This window comes from Sebastes umbrosus, chromosome 14 (genome assembly GCF_015220745.1).
Source record: "Sebastes umbrosus isolate fSebUmb1 chromosome 14, fSebUmb1.pri, whole genome shotgun sequence".
Classification (NCBI taxonomy): domain Eukaryota; kingdom Metazoa; phylum Chordata; class Actinopteri; order Perciformes; family Sebastidae; genus Sebastes; species Sebastes umbrosus.
Genome location: NC_051282.1, coordinates 16,498,234 through 16,513,393, shown reverse-complemented (window position 1 = coordinate 16,513,393; position 15,160 = coordinate 16,498,234). Strand labels below are relative to the sequence as shown.

The 15,160-nt window shown below is 41.4% G+C and overlaps 1 protein-coding gene and 1 long non-coding RNA gene across 5 annotated transcripts in view; one reads left to right on the top strand and one right to left on the bottom strand.

Annotated features, from left to right (window-relative positions):
* The window catches only part of grin2ca (glutamate receptor, ionotropic, N-methyl D-aspartate 2Ca), an 88,863-nt gene extending 83,834 nt beyond the window's left edge, over positions 1-5,029 (bottom strand). For both annotated transcript variants that reach the window (XM_037791772.1, XM_037791773.1), the window contains exon 1: positions 3,806-5,029. The gene's annotated coding sequence lies outside the window, so the exon portion shown is untranslated. The remainder of the gene's footprint in view (positions 1-3,805) is intronic.
* The window catches only part of LOC119501437, a 152,858-nt gene that overhangs the window by 89,187 nt on the left and 48,511 nt on the right, over positions 1-15,160 (top strand). The gene's annotated exons all lie outside the window — the stretch shown is intronic.

The window sequence follows — 15,160 nt, the reverse complement described above, 5'->3', positions numbered from 1 at the left end:
ATTACCAAAAAAGATGAAATCTCATTTACTCCTAGTGAAATTCCATCCACCTTCATTGTTGAATAAAACCAAAGCTATCTGCAGCAGTAGAACGTAGGGGTGTCATGATTGTCCAAATGCACCATTTGATTAAAAAGCTGCCAGCTATGCCATTAATAGACTATTGAGTCTTGATTCGTGAAGATCAACAGATCATTGGTTTTACAAACTATAATTATTCCATCATTGACATTTTCGTTGTTAACATAAGTCATGGGGAAGGCAAAATATCGCCACACCGGTGACTTCAGGGAAGCAGGAGGATTTTTTCAAGCTCTGTTATTTCTGTCTTCTCCGACTTTGGCTGTGGCCATGGTGTCTCAAAGTGTAGCTGCAGGCTGCTGGTAAGATACACTGAGACGTCTTTAAAGTAGGGATGTCACGATCCCAGAAATATAGTAGTCGATACCAATACCAGTGAATTTCCACGATTCTCGATACCTAATTCGATACCAAGGTAAAAAAGAAAATAATTATGAGACTTTATTCCTCAGGTATAGCTCAATGACTGTAAGAAAACAGCAGAGGCTGTACACACACACACACACACACACACACACACACACACACTCTAGAAGAGTCCAGAGTTCAATAAAAAAAACAGCACTTATCAGAGATTTAGCAATAAGCAACAAAAGATAGAAATTCAGTTTGTTCAGTTCAGTTTTTTCCCCCACGAGTGAATCCTCTTCTCGAAGAAAATCAATAAAGGATCTCAGATCAGTTTGTTCAGTTCAGTTATTTTCACATGAGTGAATCCTCTTCTCAAACAAATCGATAAAGGATCTCTGAAAAACCCAACATCTCCAACGCTGTTGCGCGTGTGTGTTTGTCAAATTCCGACACAGAGAGCAAAGGACAGAAGCAGCGCGCACGTAACGTTAAATGACACCAAAACATGGTAGAGAATCTCAGTGTAACCAAGCATAGTTTTTAAAACATGACTAACATGATTTTGGTACAAATGTTTACCCGCCATTGTGGCGGATAGCCTTCAGAGAGTTACTCGGCAAACGGAAAATCTACCCGCATTCAGCAGTTGGCGGGTGTTAATTTCGGACCCTGATCACAGGCATCGACTTGGGTTCTCGTGACTCCCTTCTTTAAAATGTTGTTTTTTTTTTTTCTTCGGATGCACGCAAGTAGTCGGGCATGGAGAGAAAGAATTATACTGGGAGAATCTGCGATTTTCTGCTTTTGATTTGGAGGGTCGAAATCAGGCTTTTGCGATTGGACGAATATATTGGCTATCGGCGATTGGCTGAGTACATCGCCGGTTGTTTTTTTTTGGGCGATGTTTATCATTTTATTTTGCTAATTTAACGGTCTACCGCTCAGCCGCTGCCCACTCAGCGGGCAGAGAGAGAGACAGCGGGTGGAAAACAGCATGTAGAGCCAGGATATTCTCACATAGTTAGTGTTTGTTGGAACAGTAGAAAGACTAACCCAGAGGGTTTTGGTGAGTTTTATTTTGTTTCTGTGGAGTTTGAATGTGTGTTTTACGATGCTCCACAACTAGAACAGCTGATCTCCCTGAAACTGCAGCAGCGGGGGGAATGGGTGTCAATTTTTGATTTAGAATAGAAATGGTGAGACCCCATCTGTGGGTTTATGAAATGATTAACAAGAAATAGGAAGAAGAACATATGATCCAGGTCCAATGATGAGATGATTAACATGATAGGAAATTAGATACAAAAATCTATGAATTTCTTTCTTTCTTTATCAGATTTTGGTCCAATTTTTCACTTTTTTTCTTATGAATCACCAAATAATTTCACCTCTTCAGGCTTCTAAATATTATTAAAATAAATAAATCTGAGTAAACAGTTGAAGACATACAGTATATATGCAACCTGTGCAAGTAGACTTTGCTTCCTCTGAACAGGTCACATAAAAAAAGGTTTGGGGATCCCTATTGCAAAGTAGTGGTTTCCAAATGCTTGTCACAGATTGCATCAGTTGTGAGTAGATTTATGCACCTCAGATTGTTTCATTTGAATAGTTCTTAGAGGCCAGAAGAGATAAAACTATACAGTATTTCACAACAAAAAAAGCATTATACGTATATGCAACAAACATATTTTTTGTTTTCTTTCTTCCTGTCTTGTCAATCATCTCATGACCCCTCAAATGTATCTAGCGGCCCCTTGGGGTGTCCCTAGGTGGGGAAACACTGTTCTAAAGGCTATAGAGAAATAAGTTGACCCTTTTAAAATGAAGCAGGAACATCTAAACCTCAGCAATGATTCCGTCTTTTCCTCAAGTCAGACATCAGCGTCATTAAATGTCCCTTATTGATGACATTGATGACCGTCCCACAGTTGGATGCTGCAGATAAAATGTGCTTTTCCTCTATGGGCTGCATGACTAGACACCACTACAGAGGAAAGTGAGAAGAATATGTGGTATCTTGTAATTAGTGTAAGCTGATCCTTTAAGTTAAATATTGGATGCCGGCCAAAGAGGTTGGAAAGAGACGGGCTCAGTTCTTGAAAAGCCAAACTCGTATCTGATCTACAGGACGTCCCAGTGGATTCCCTGTCTTAACTGCATCACTGTCGCCTCTTAAACCAATCAAATCAACAAATCCTTTGGCCTCTCCTTTTGTCTCTATCCGGTACGTTTCAGTTGGACAGGCTTTTGTGGTCCATGAGAGAATAATCTAACTGATAAAGGGACGGTTACTCAGTCAGTTATGGACGATCTGATCAGGTGCTATGGATGGATTCCTCCCTGTGTGTTTAGACGGCACCTTGACACATTGTAATGAGGACACACATTGCTGATAAGCAGCTGCTTCTACAGGATATTACACTTTGTAGCCGGTGATTTAGCTACAATCTTGTGGCAGTGTTCATATGAAATATGTCTTTGTCCTTGTTCTGCTCTGCTGCTCTTGTTTTCTTTCCTTTTTTTTTCTATTTATTGCCTTGCTTTGATTGTTTCTCTGTGTTAACTTAAAAGGTCTTACACCTTTACAGAGTATCAGTTGAGACTATTTTCTTTATCTTTTCATTTAGTTCATCTGCTCCACATGTCAGCGACAGTCACTTTCAGCATTCATATAACCGATATAACAGAACGGGAGCTCAGGTCTCATTCTCATGCCTAAAAAAAAAGACATGCTCTGTATTAATGGAGCCAAAGTGCCAGAACGGATCCTTCAATAATTACAGGAACCTCTCATTCTCTCGCATCCTGAAAAGTCACTCTTCAGTGGCAGTTCAATTTCCCATGCAGCAGCAGCAGCAGCAGCAGCATCATCCCAGGTCCGGCGGGCAGGTATCAAAGCCCCTCTCAGCTGCTCTAACTGTTTACAATGACGCATCGATCCGCTCTGCTTAATCCCCCCGGCAGCTTGCTGAGTTAAAGCAACAGTTACAGCCACCACTCACACTTACAACGGGCACAAAAGCCAAACACAGCGTGCTGCCTGATCCCCTGACAAGGATCCTGTTGAGTCCTGCTTTTGATATGATCTTCTGCGCTCTGACAATTCCTCTATTGACAGTTAGAAGAGAGAAGGAGGAGGAGGAGGAGGAGGAGGAGGAAGAAGGAGGGGGGATGCTACTTGAAAAAAAAAAACACAACACACCTCCAAACAGAACAAAAAGAAGCAGAAAGCATCTCCATACTTGGCCATACTCAGTTTTTAAAGTGAAAAAGAACCTTTAACCATGAGCAGACAGATCAATGTTGCGATCAGTGTAGTGATGACACATCTAAGTGCAGCACTAAGTGGTAGATGAAGGTGATCCGTTACCTGTGTTGGCAATCCACATCCAGCCCTGGCTCGTCACCACTCATCCCGTGTCTGCAGCTTCAGCTGTCCTGCTTCCGTTTTTCTTTTCTTTTTTTCTTCCTTTCTCTTCCTTCTTTCTCTCCCCTTTGGCCCTCTTCTTCTCTTCCTTTCCCTCCTTCGTCCTCTCTCTCCCTCCTCCCTTCCTCTTCCTCTCCCTGCACTTGTTTGAGTCTATTTCAGTGGCAGCAACAGAGGAGCCCGCTGCGACGGTGGCATGGTTTCCAGCACTTTGGCAGAAGGTCACATTATCACTCGCTGGTAAAAAGGGGGGGGAGGGAAGAAGAAGAGGAGGAGCAGGAGGAGGATGGACGGAGTGATGGAGGGAGATCGGAGTGAGCAGGTGCCGAAGGAGGAGGAGGAGGAGGAGGAGGAGGGAAAAGAGAAACAAAACAAATGAACAAATCGTCCACAGTTGCACTTGAGCTCGAGGCTAAACGTTCCAGGTTAGAATTAAAGTTGAGACAGCTACCTCAGGCTTTCAGGTACCATGTCCCAGAATGCTTTGAGGAGAAACCTGTCAGCCTGCATATCTGTGTGTGAAGCAGTTGTCTTTTTTAAGGTCTTCAGCAGCTGCTCACCTCTGGGGGGAAAAGATAATTCCTCTCTTGGCTGGTGAGTGAGACTTCAGAAAAGCTCCGTAAGCTGCCAGAAACTTACACCATGTGATATATATCAGCGCAAAGCAAATCCTCAACATTCAACTCTTCAGTCTCGTCCTTGTCCGTCACTGCCCAGCTCACACAGACACAGATGTACTCCATATTTGGCACCTGTCCACACTGTGAGTCCCATCTATCACAGATTGTGCAGGGTGACCCTTGTTTTCCAGGCTCCTGTCTTCGCCCTCCTCTGGTGCGCGTGGCGCTCTTGTGGCCGCTCCATCAAAATAAGACTCAAAGAAATGATCCAGCTGCCCGGGACGAGGATGTCGGCGGCCGGCGACAGATGGCCGGAGAAGAGGGACAGATGCGAGTCAGCCTCTGGAGTTAGAAATATCTTCTAAAATGTCTCTTTTGCTGGAACCGCCCCCTGCCTCCCCCTGGAAACACACCTTGTTTGTTTGGTCTCCAGTTAACTGCACTTGTTTGTCTTTTCCTACCTGTGCCCCTCCTTCCTCCATCAGCAGAGCTGACTCTAGCTTCACTGACCGGCTGTAATCCTAACTCCTACACTCCGTGTCACAGGAAGGGCTTGTGAGCTCTAATCATTATGTAGTAAGGATTTATCCTCTCATTCTCCCTCCCTCCTCTCCGTTTCCCTCCCTCCCTCCACCCCTCCCGTTTATTTCCCTCCCTCTGCCGTACAACTCTCAACATACTACAGCCTCTTTTTCAACCATCTCAGTACAACGCATCATCTCTCATCACTCTTCCCCGGGACCCATTCATTTGTCAACTCGTCCTTTTTTTTATTTTTCCGCGTCTCCCATTACGCTCCGTGTCTCGTCTGTCTTGCCGCAGCTCACATCAACAGGTTTGTCCTTGAAACGTTCTCTGGGACAAACAGAGTCAATGCTCACCTTTTTCTTTCCTATCTTTGTGCTTTATCTCTTCAAGTATGAACTGTATGTGCCTTTGTACGTACAGTATGCATGGAGGTCTATGTGTGCAGTACTTAAATACTCTACTTTATGTGTATATTACCATATGCAAGCATACCTTAGAGCCTGACTGGCTGATTTTAGCTCATCAAAGCTATATCAGTATCACGCTGGACGATATATAGAAAGGAATTTCGGTACAGAAATGTCAGAGTTTGAGGAGGTTTAGAAACAGTGTTGTCATTATAACATAGTTTTTCCATCAGAGAGCACGGACAAGTTTGTCCCACTCCATGGTCACAAGTATGTGGACATCCTTACAAGTCATTCCAAAACCGGCATTAATCTGCCTCCACTCTTCTGATTTCAAGTTTTCCACCAGATCTTGGAACCTGACTCAAAGAGTGTAGAAGCAAAGAGGCGAAACTCTGGTGCTTTTTTGACGATAGCTTCTAAATGGCGCTGCGGTAGCGCTTTCGCAATTTTGTACTGAAAATGCCAATGAGTCCATTGCCATGGATCTATAAAGAGACGTCTGTAAATCAGTGGATTTTCTTTTCGAGGTAAATCAACATCCCGGTTCAAACACTCAAATAGCCCTCATTTAAGTCATTGTGTCCTAAATTAATTAAAAACTTTCCTCAGCATAATGAACGTGCATCAGACCCATGGGACTACACCGACATTAATATCTCTGTTCCAAAACAACAAGGCTGTATCGGCCAGTAGCTAGTTGTGCTAGTAGCATGATATAAACTGGATTTAATGTAGTTGTAGGCCATTTACTAACACACAGGGCAAAAGCATAGGGCACAAACTCTTATACATCCACGGTCTGTGGTCTATTGGACATTGATTTTGGACGTCCTTGACATGAAAAAGTTTGAGATTGATCTCAAAATCTGTGTGCTGGATTTTTCTAACTTCCGTTTATGTCCATCGCTCACTTTATGCTCCTCTGGGAAGCAGCCGGGCAAAAAAGTTTAATAAATAAATAAGTAAATAAGTTAGTAAGTTAGTATAACAAAAGTTATAATAGTATGCATATTTATAATAGTTTTATTGTTAAACACAGGCCATTTTGGTAGAGACATTAAAGTTATGACAATAGCACTTTGTAGGCGGACGTTTTACTGGCGTCTGGTAGTCCACTGGTAGTCTACTGGCTGCTGGGCCTTGCTGATGGAACCATCAATTGACTTTTACTTCTTAGCGATATACGTTCTTTGGGATTTGTTCCCACTCAGCAACAAGAGCTTTAGTTAGGTCCTACGCTGATGTTGGGTGATGCAGTCTGCGTTCCAGTTCGTCCAAAAGGTGTTGGATGGGGTTGAGTTCAGGACTCTGGGCAGGTGAGTCAAGATCTTCCACACCGAACTGGGAAAACTGTTTCTTTATGGACCTGGCTTTGTGCACAGGGACATTGTGACGTTGAGACAGGGAAGTTCGACGAATTGTTGGCACAAAACTGGAATGACACTATTGTTTAAAACAGTATAGTATGATGTAGCATCAATATTTCCCTTGGAACTAAGGGCCCCAAACCAGGGCTGTCCACATACGTTTGGCCACATGATGTTGTACTGTACTCTATATACAGTATCTTTCCTTATCTTGTGGATGTTGGTAAAAGAGTAACAATATATTGCAGTACAGGGATGACATGTTTCAGGTAATTTTGATGCTGTTTCAAATATCAACATCAGCTAAAGAAATGTACAGTATTGGTATGATTTGATTTTCTGTTTTTACAGTATGTGGGGACATGAACCCCCTCATTTGTAATCGGAGCCTACTATTGTAGACTTAACTGGGCCTTCTTGCAGAAAATGGTGAAAAAATGAAAACAAGCGATTCTCCGTTTTTCGTCTTGTTTCTGGAGCGTAATGATTTGGTTTCACTAAGACTCATTGAGCTACTGGACTTCATGAAACTGTTGGACTTCCAGCTGTAGTTTGTTGTTAATTAGACAATCTTTTAGTTTGAGAAAACTGTGACATCACACATTTGTTTGTGGACTACTGTTTTGCAGCCTCGACAAATTTCACCCAGCGAAAAAACTGGAGCACAGACTTCTTGGACGGTCTGTTAGTACAATTAACCGCACAGAGAGCCATATTATTTGTTTAATATTTGCAAGGAAAATTCTCCAAAAGGCACCAACACCACAAACACGTCGGAGCTAGCAGCTAGCCTGTTATGCCCTTAGTTCTGCATAACTTTAAGCCTTAATATAATTTCAACAGGTGACTGATATAAAAATTCACCCCCGTACAGTTGTCATTAAAAAACATTTTTTTGTACCAGGCTGCAAACATGTTTATTTCTGCTGTAAAGTTGGGCATTTTAACATCAACAGGGTCTATGGGGATATGGGATACATCACTCACTGGAAGATGATTAGACCTTACCCTCTTTTATGGACGTTAATACATTAAACCCACTTCTGACTTAATTGTAGCAGTTTCACTGACTGCAATGAATCAAAGTGAGCCCTCGGATTTGAAGCTCTTGTTGACTTTAATAAATGTTTTTTTTTTTTAAGTTCCCTGCGCAGATGGATTGCAGTGAATTAGGGCTGTCATATTTTATTCACAATTTGAGCTATTGTTACTACACGTCTGTAGAATTGAGTAAACTAGCAAGTCGGAGAGGTAATGTGTGGAAGTGGATTTGACACCCTGGATAGAAAAATGTTGGTACTGACTTTGTAAAATGCATACTAAAAAATGTCACATACTGTTTTAGCGTGCTAAATAGCATGTTAGTATGGAATTTCGGACGCAACCCAATGGTATTACGGCATTACGGTATACAAACACTGGACACTATGCCAGCATACATATCCCACAATGCGATGCGGTAGCGACGACAACGTTCATAACAGACGTTGACAGACAGCTCTGTAACAACAATAACGCTTCAAATTTAGTGTAAGTATAAGATTTCACTTTACTAGGCGTAATGTATATTTTATATTAATTCAGACTTTGATTCTCATAAATCATCGTTTTGGTCACATGAGGTTGGCACGGGTCACCATGGTTACACATCTCCGTCCAGCAAGGAGGCTCTCAGGAAGTGACGACGTAAATTATAGCTCAGTGCGTCTGAAAAGATACATACTACTGTTTATTCACACAAAAGTATGTTGAACGGTAGAACACCTGTTGAGTATAGTACTTAGTATGTGATTTCGGACGAAGCCTTTTTGTTGATGCTGGAGCAGAAATAGAATAGAAAAATCCTATTTCTATGTTCATAAGCTTCAAGTTTTCCGAATTGTTCCATTTTACAACAGCATTTTTTCCAGGAATATCACCACAGACACCCTTTTCATAATATACAGTATAAATATTGCAATATTTTTATCAGTGGGCCATAGGCTCAATCACCATTGTGTTTCCTCATTTGGCGATAGATGGTGACTTAATAGACATTTAGTTAAATGGAAATCTTCGAGACTGCCACTTTAAGGAGGAGAGGTTTTAACATAAATGTTAGATTTTATGGATGCAAAAAAGGAGGTGGAGCAATCCTCCGATCGCGTGCTCTCTCTTTAGCTGCTTGTTTCCTCCTGCATCCCATTAACCTTTGGTTTTATAATTCGACATAAAGCTCACGATATGCCTGATGTGATATGCTTCTTTATGACGTAAAGTAACTTACTAAAGGTATTCAAGAAACCTCTGACATGCTGAGAATGGTACATTGGAGAGTTTCTTCTTCACCCACTGTGCTAAAATACAACCTGAGCTTTGACCTTGGCTGACCTTGATCATCATCCAACAGATGTTCTCCTCACTGCTTATTTCACCTGCCCTCCTCTCAGCACAGGACATCAGTGTTGTTGTCATCAGTCTGCAGGATGTGTAAAGTTTAGATATTTTTAAAGGTCACGCTGCCTTTCAGGACAGAACACAGCAGTAAGACAGTCTTGACTTTAACAGGCTGTCTGCAGGTGACTCATGTCTGTCCCTTCTTCTCTCAAACTCACCACAAACATGCTGCCTGAAGCTGTTTTAGCCCCACTTTGCTGCGAGGGTCAGGGCATGAGCCCCCCCTAGAGTTCACAGAAGAGAAATACACCTGCTGATTTGCACGAGAAATTATTGTTCAAAAACACCCTTATCTGTGCTTCCTAATGCACTTTGCCTTAATCCTTAACATTTTAGTATTTCAGCCTGTACTCTGCTTTTACACTTCCCCCGAGACTTTCGATAAGCACAAAATGATTTTGTGAGCACCCATTTATGCACTTCCAGGTCACATTTGCATATATTACACTGCCAAGCTGCAAACAATCTCCCTCACAAAGACAATTGCAAACTGTCGCAGAGCACAAAAAAAGCCATTAATCTTAATTTTTTCACCCTGTGGATGAATCCCTGGAAAAATGAATCCTTTCTCCCAAGCAGGAGGACATCAGGGGGATTTTATGAGGCTGTCAGGGCTCCACTGAGAGATGTGTCGGCAAGGCCATATTTGTTTCTCTGCGGCCGACGGTGGAGGCTGGACAGCATGACCCCAATCGATCGCTCTACCATAATAAATGTCCATGAATCCCCTGCTTGTGATCAACAGCTTATAGAGTTGGCTATCCTCGATCGATATGTGATCGATAAGGCAAACAGATGGGACTGTAAAGCAAGAGGTAATTACGTGTCGGCTGGTGTTGGGTGGGTTTTCAGGTTTGTGCTTGTTGTTGAGGATAACAGGCTCCGTCTGGTGTCACTGTAGCCAAGAACGGACACATGATACTCTGACCGATGATTAATGGTGCTACTTATCATCCTTCCTTAACTTTTAGAAGTCACAACTAATAATAATGTTTAAGAATAACTCATTCTCTAGGAACATGAAACCTGTGCAGATTCAGACCTTTGTAAAAGTCATTTAAGGATTGTGAAAATTACTTTTGAGTGTAAAACTACTTTTTTTAATAATTGCATGCCTTTGATCAGTCTAGCCATTACAAGCAGTAACAGTCACTCCTTAATATAAATTCAGATTTCCTAGAATCCACAGTATAAAGCCACCATGTGTAGAGTCTAGGGCTGTCAGTTGATTAAAATATGTTATCGCAAATTAATCGCATATTTTCTTATTTGTTCAAAATGTACCTTAAAGGGAGATTTGTCAAGTATTTATCAAGATGGGAGGGGGAAAATATGCTGCTTTATGCAAATGTAAGTATATATTTATTATTGGAAATCAATTAATAACACAAAACAATGACAAATATTGTCCAGAAACCCTCACAGGTACTGCATTTAGCATAAAATATATGCTCAAATCATAACATGGCAAACTCAAGCCCAACAGGCAACAACAGCTGTCAGTGTGCTGACTTGACTATGACTTGCCCCAAACTGCATGTGATTATCATAAAGTGGGCATGTCTGTAAAGGGGAGACTCGTGGGTACCCATAGAACCCATTTTCATTCACATATCTTGAGGTCAGAAGGTCAAGGGAGCCCTTTGAAAATGGCCATGACAGTTATTCCTCGCCAAAATGTAGCTTTACTTTGGAGCGTTATTCTCCTTCGCGACCAGCTAGTATGACATGGTTGGTACTAACAGATTCCTTAGGTTTTCTAGTTTCATATGATGCCAGTATCTTCACTCTAGCTTTAAAATCGCGATAACCTTGCAAGTTGCATTAATGCATTAAAGAAAGTAGTATTTAAATAAATTTGCGTTAACGCGTTATTACCGAGTTAACTTTGACAGCCCTACAAATTGCAAACAATAACTTAAGTCTTAACTATATTTCTCTCATGAATTGTAATGAATGCATGTTTGCTCAGTAACCCAACGTGTAAATATGATTCTGATGTGCAAGAAGAATTACTGATTATTTTGGAGCAGCTCTGATTCACTTCATTTGAACCCGATTCAAAATCCTCTCTGACGAGCCTGGGTAAGACTCATCTCTGCAGACTGACACATTGTGCAGGCTTTGGCTGTAGGCTGGCATTCATAGTAAACTATAAGGTTTGGCCAAGCAGGTGGGCTGAGCATGGAGGAAGTAACACATGTCAGGGGCGGCGGCAGAGGAAAAGGCAGGCATATGCTCTCTCTTTGTGGCCTGGCCTTCCCGCCTCACCGGACAATATGGCAGAAAAACACATCTGACCCAAAATAATATCCTCACAAACGTCATCACGGCCGTCGCCAAACTCCTGGCATTTACAAACACGCTTCTCTTCTCTGTCTGGGTTTTCTTGTAGCTATTTTCAGAAGTGTTCTTGTGACTGAGGCGGGGAAAAACAGCGAGGTAAAAGGCCAAACTTGGCTGTCGTAGATCCCAAGAGGGAGGCCGAATTTATCCCCGTCGTCTCCAAGTATCGAGCAGTGGCAATCTCAGCTTACACCCTGAAACCTGTTTCTCTGTTCACATCGAGGCTCTCGGTGCTCTCAGTCTCTTTTCCTCCAACGCTGTCTGCTTCTGACAACAAACTATAAATCCAAACAAACAAATATTAATTCTCAAGCATGTTGTTTGTTGATGAATCATGATCAGATGTCTTGATTTATTAGCCCTCTTTTCAAGAATGAACGGTGTGTGCTTAGCCTGCAGTCTGTGGCAGTGATGTTTAATAATAGCAGCTATTAAGTAAGTATTGATTTGGCTACTTTCAGGTCACAAGACGTCTTTTAAAACCGTGCTGAATTTCAGGTGATTTTTAGGTGTCTGGGTTACATATGACCATTGTTCATTTCAGTGTGTAGGTAGGACTTGCTTCACACTGAAATGCTGTTAAAACAATGGTCATATATACTCTTTCCCTGCATTCACCTTTATCTGTAGGCAACGTGACAAGGTTTTGATACTGGAAGCGTTCTCTTACACACTTGTAATGTATTGACCGAAAACTGAAAAACGCTCATCGTTTTTTTTTTTTTTTAAAGGCACTGAGAAAGTGCCTATTCTGTAGTTAAGGTTTGAGGAGTTGTATCAAAGCCATGCTGTATTGTGAAATGTAGGTATTCTCCAAGATCAGTGGCGAAAGATGTATTAGGATTCTTTTGTTATGCAACAGTAACAATACCACAATATAACAGTACACCATTACAAGTCCTGCATTTAAGGATTTATGAATATAAAACTAGACATATACATATTATAATACGTACATACGTATTTGTGTTAAAATATCTGAAACTATCAACAATAAAAGCAGAATTTCCCCTGCTTTGTGATCAGTTGAAGGATTACATGTGCATTTCTCACAAACTCAAAAACTTTGATTGTGATAAAATGTAGTCAAGCTGTAATTTCAGTAAGTTTCTGAAGAGTTGTTATTTTAGCAGCCATGTTTATAGCATAAAAACTGAATCTGTAAATGTAAACTTCAACTTTCAATTTATTGTTCTCTGTGAGAGATTTGTGCCTGGTGATCGGCGATCTGGCGATACAATTCAATATATTGCAATATTGTAAGCAAGGTAATGTATTGCAATTTTCTAAATCTTATTTTAGGAAAGTTGTCATAGTATAATAAACACACCACCATATGCATAAAATTGGAATAAAAAAAAGTTTACTTTCTTATGCAATCATAACTGTAGAATCTGCGTTTGCATTTATTTAACATCATAGCACCACTTTTTGTGCAATCTGAGCCACTGCCTGCCACCAATCTTTGCATGTGAAACATTGATTACAAATAAATCGTGTTTAGTATTATTGTGATACTCAAGTGTATCGATATTTTCTTACACCCCTAGTCACAGCCAGGTTAAACACAGATTGAACATAAAATACAAGGCAAAATATGTAGACATATGTTGAAAAAAAAACAACTCACAAGCTCACATAAAGCAGCATAACATAAAACCTGGAGTATATTCAGCCATCATCATCCAACCCAATCATACTTCTGCCATCAGAGTCATTTGACAGATGCTATCCCATAAAACAAAATGTAAATGATGTGTGAAATGAAGCTTCCTCACAACCAAATGTTCCTCTCATCCATGATGCTAATCGTCCTGTCTCCAGGTCATATAGTCATCTCCGAGGCTGGGCACTGTGGTGTCATTCAGCTCTTCACACCTCTTTTTTACCAACCATCAGCGCCTGGAGCCTCAGCCTCAGATGGCCAGTCCGCTGGGTGTCCCGAGGCTGTCTGGCATCTCCGTCCAGCAGCCAGCGGCGTTTCGGTCGGGGCCTGAGAGCCTGGACACAACCTGTCATGCCATTAAGCATCTGTGCACTCTGGGAACTCATGCCAAGCCGAGACCTGTTTCCTGATGGATGATGCAGTCACTGTAAACAACTCAACAACAGCGCTCAGGCCTCTGGTCCATTTTCTCTGTTACCTGCCATATGTCGCCAAAAAGGAGGAAAACAAAAACGATCCAAATATACAGAAAATGAGCTTCTTTTTTATAGAGCTTGTTTGTTATACAAGCAAGTTTATTTCCTCATATACTATCTGCCACCAGCAGCTGAGCTTAGCTCGGCTCTATAGTCACAAACGATTGTACACAGAGCTGATGCATCAGTGTTTTACAATCTGATAATGGTAAACTTCTGTCTTTGTCAAATACACATCCTGATGGCAGACACATGCCGGTATCATCCTGTAACAAACAGAACTGCACACCAGAGGGGAGAGATGTTTGCAATCCAAAGCTATTAGCTCAACTGTCACAGAGTGATATGAAGCCTCTGTGTTTCTGGGAGGACAGTTACTGCAGCTGATGGATGTGATAGAAAAGTTAAAGATGCAGCGGAGATACATAACTGTGCTGCTGCAGGGGCCCCGCTGCTAAGTGTGTGCTTCAACAAGACATCACAGCCTGCTGATAATCACGTTTATTTATAGAACCCCAAAGCACAAGTGTGTTCAGGAAATCTTTTAACTTTGCAAGAGTGAAGAATGCAACACCATGGATGTCCAGACTGTCAGAAGGTGTGCACCGTTATCCCAATTTTCTACAATTCATTACACAAAAGATACAATAAGCATGTTAACAGAAATCAGGAACAGCATGAGTAGAATTACACTTAAATTATGGGCATACTAGCGTGTAAAGAGATAATCAATGTTCACTTCATCTGTCAGTGGTCATAATGTTATGGCTGATCAGTGTATATAAGAAGTGGACGTATGGTGCCTTCAAATGGGGTTGTGTTTTCCGTGTTTATGAGATGAGTCCATATGAATGCCTCCCTCATGTGGTATTAACAACCTCGTAAGTGGAAAGTTTCTGAAAGCTCCAAGTATACGACTTGTGACGTGTTTGTTGACGTTGTCAGAAATGGCGGACTTCAAAGAAGTTCATTTTTCGGGGCATAATAAGTTAATATATTGTAATTTTAGTATATATATTGTTTTTTCTTGGTAATTCTATAATATGTCTGAGGAAAATGTTGATATTCCCAACAGCCTCATCCTTTCTCCTCTGTCATTATACCTTTGCATTTACTGCATTATGTTACCCACTTACTAGCTTGCTAAATTGTTAGCCTCTGTGGCTTCTAGACGCCAACAGTAACGGTAATATTGCCGTTGCTTAGCAGCGGTGTTCTTCACCACTTGAACGCCACATATATCATGTACACAACTTCCCATCTCGTAAACACGGTAAACACGACCCCATATGAAGGCACCAGCAGTCACCGTGACATCTCCCATTGGTTTGTGGGCTATGGCTTTGAAGCCTTGAGGTTGGCACTTTGGTCTTCGCTATCTTGGTTTTTGGCCGTAGCCATCTTGGTTATTTGCAACTGGAAGTGACACAAGAGGGTGGAGAAAAGTAC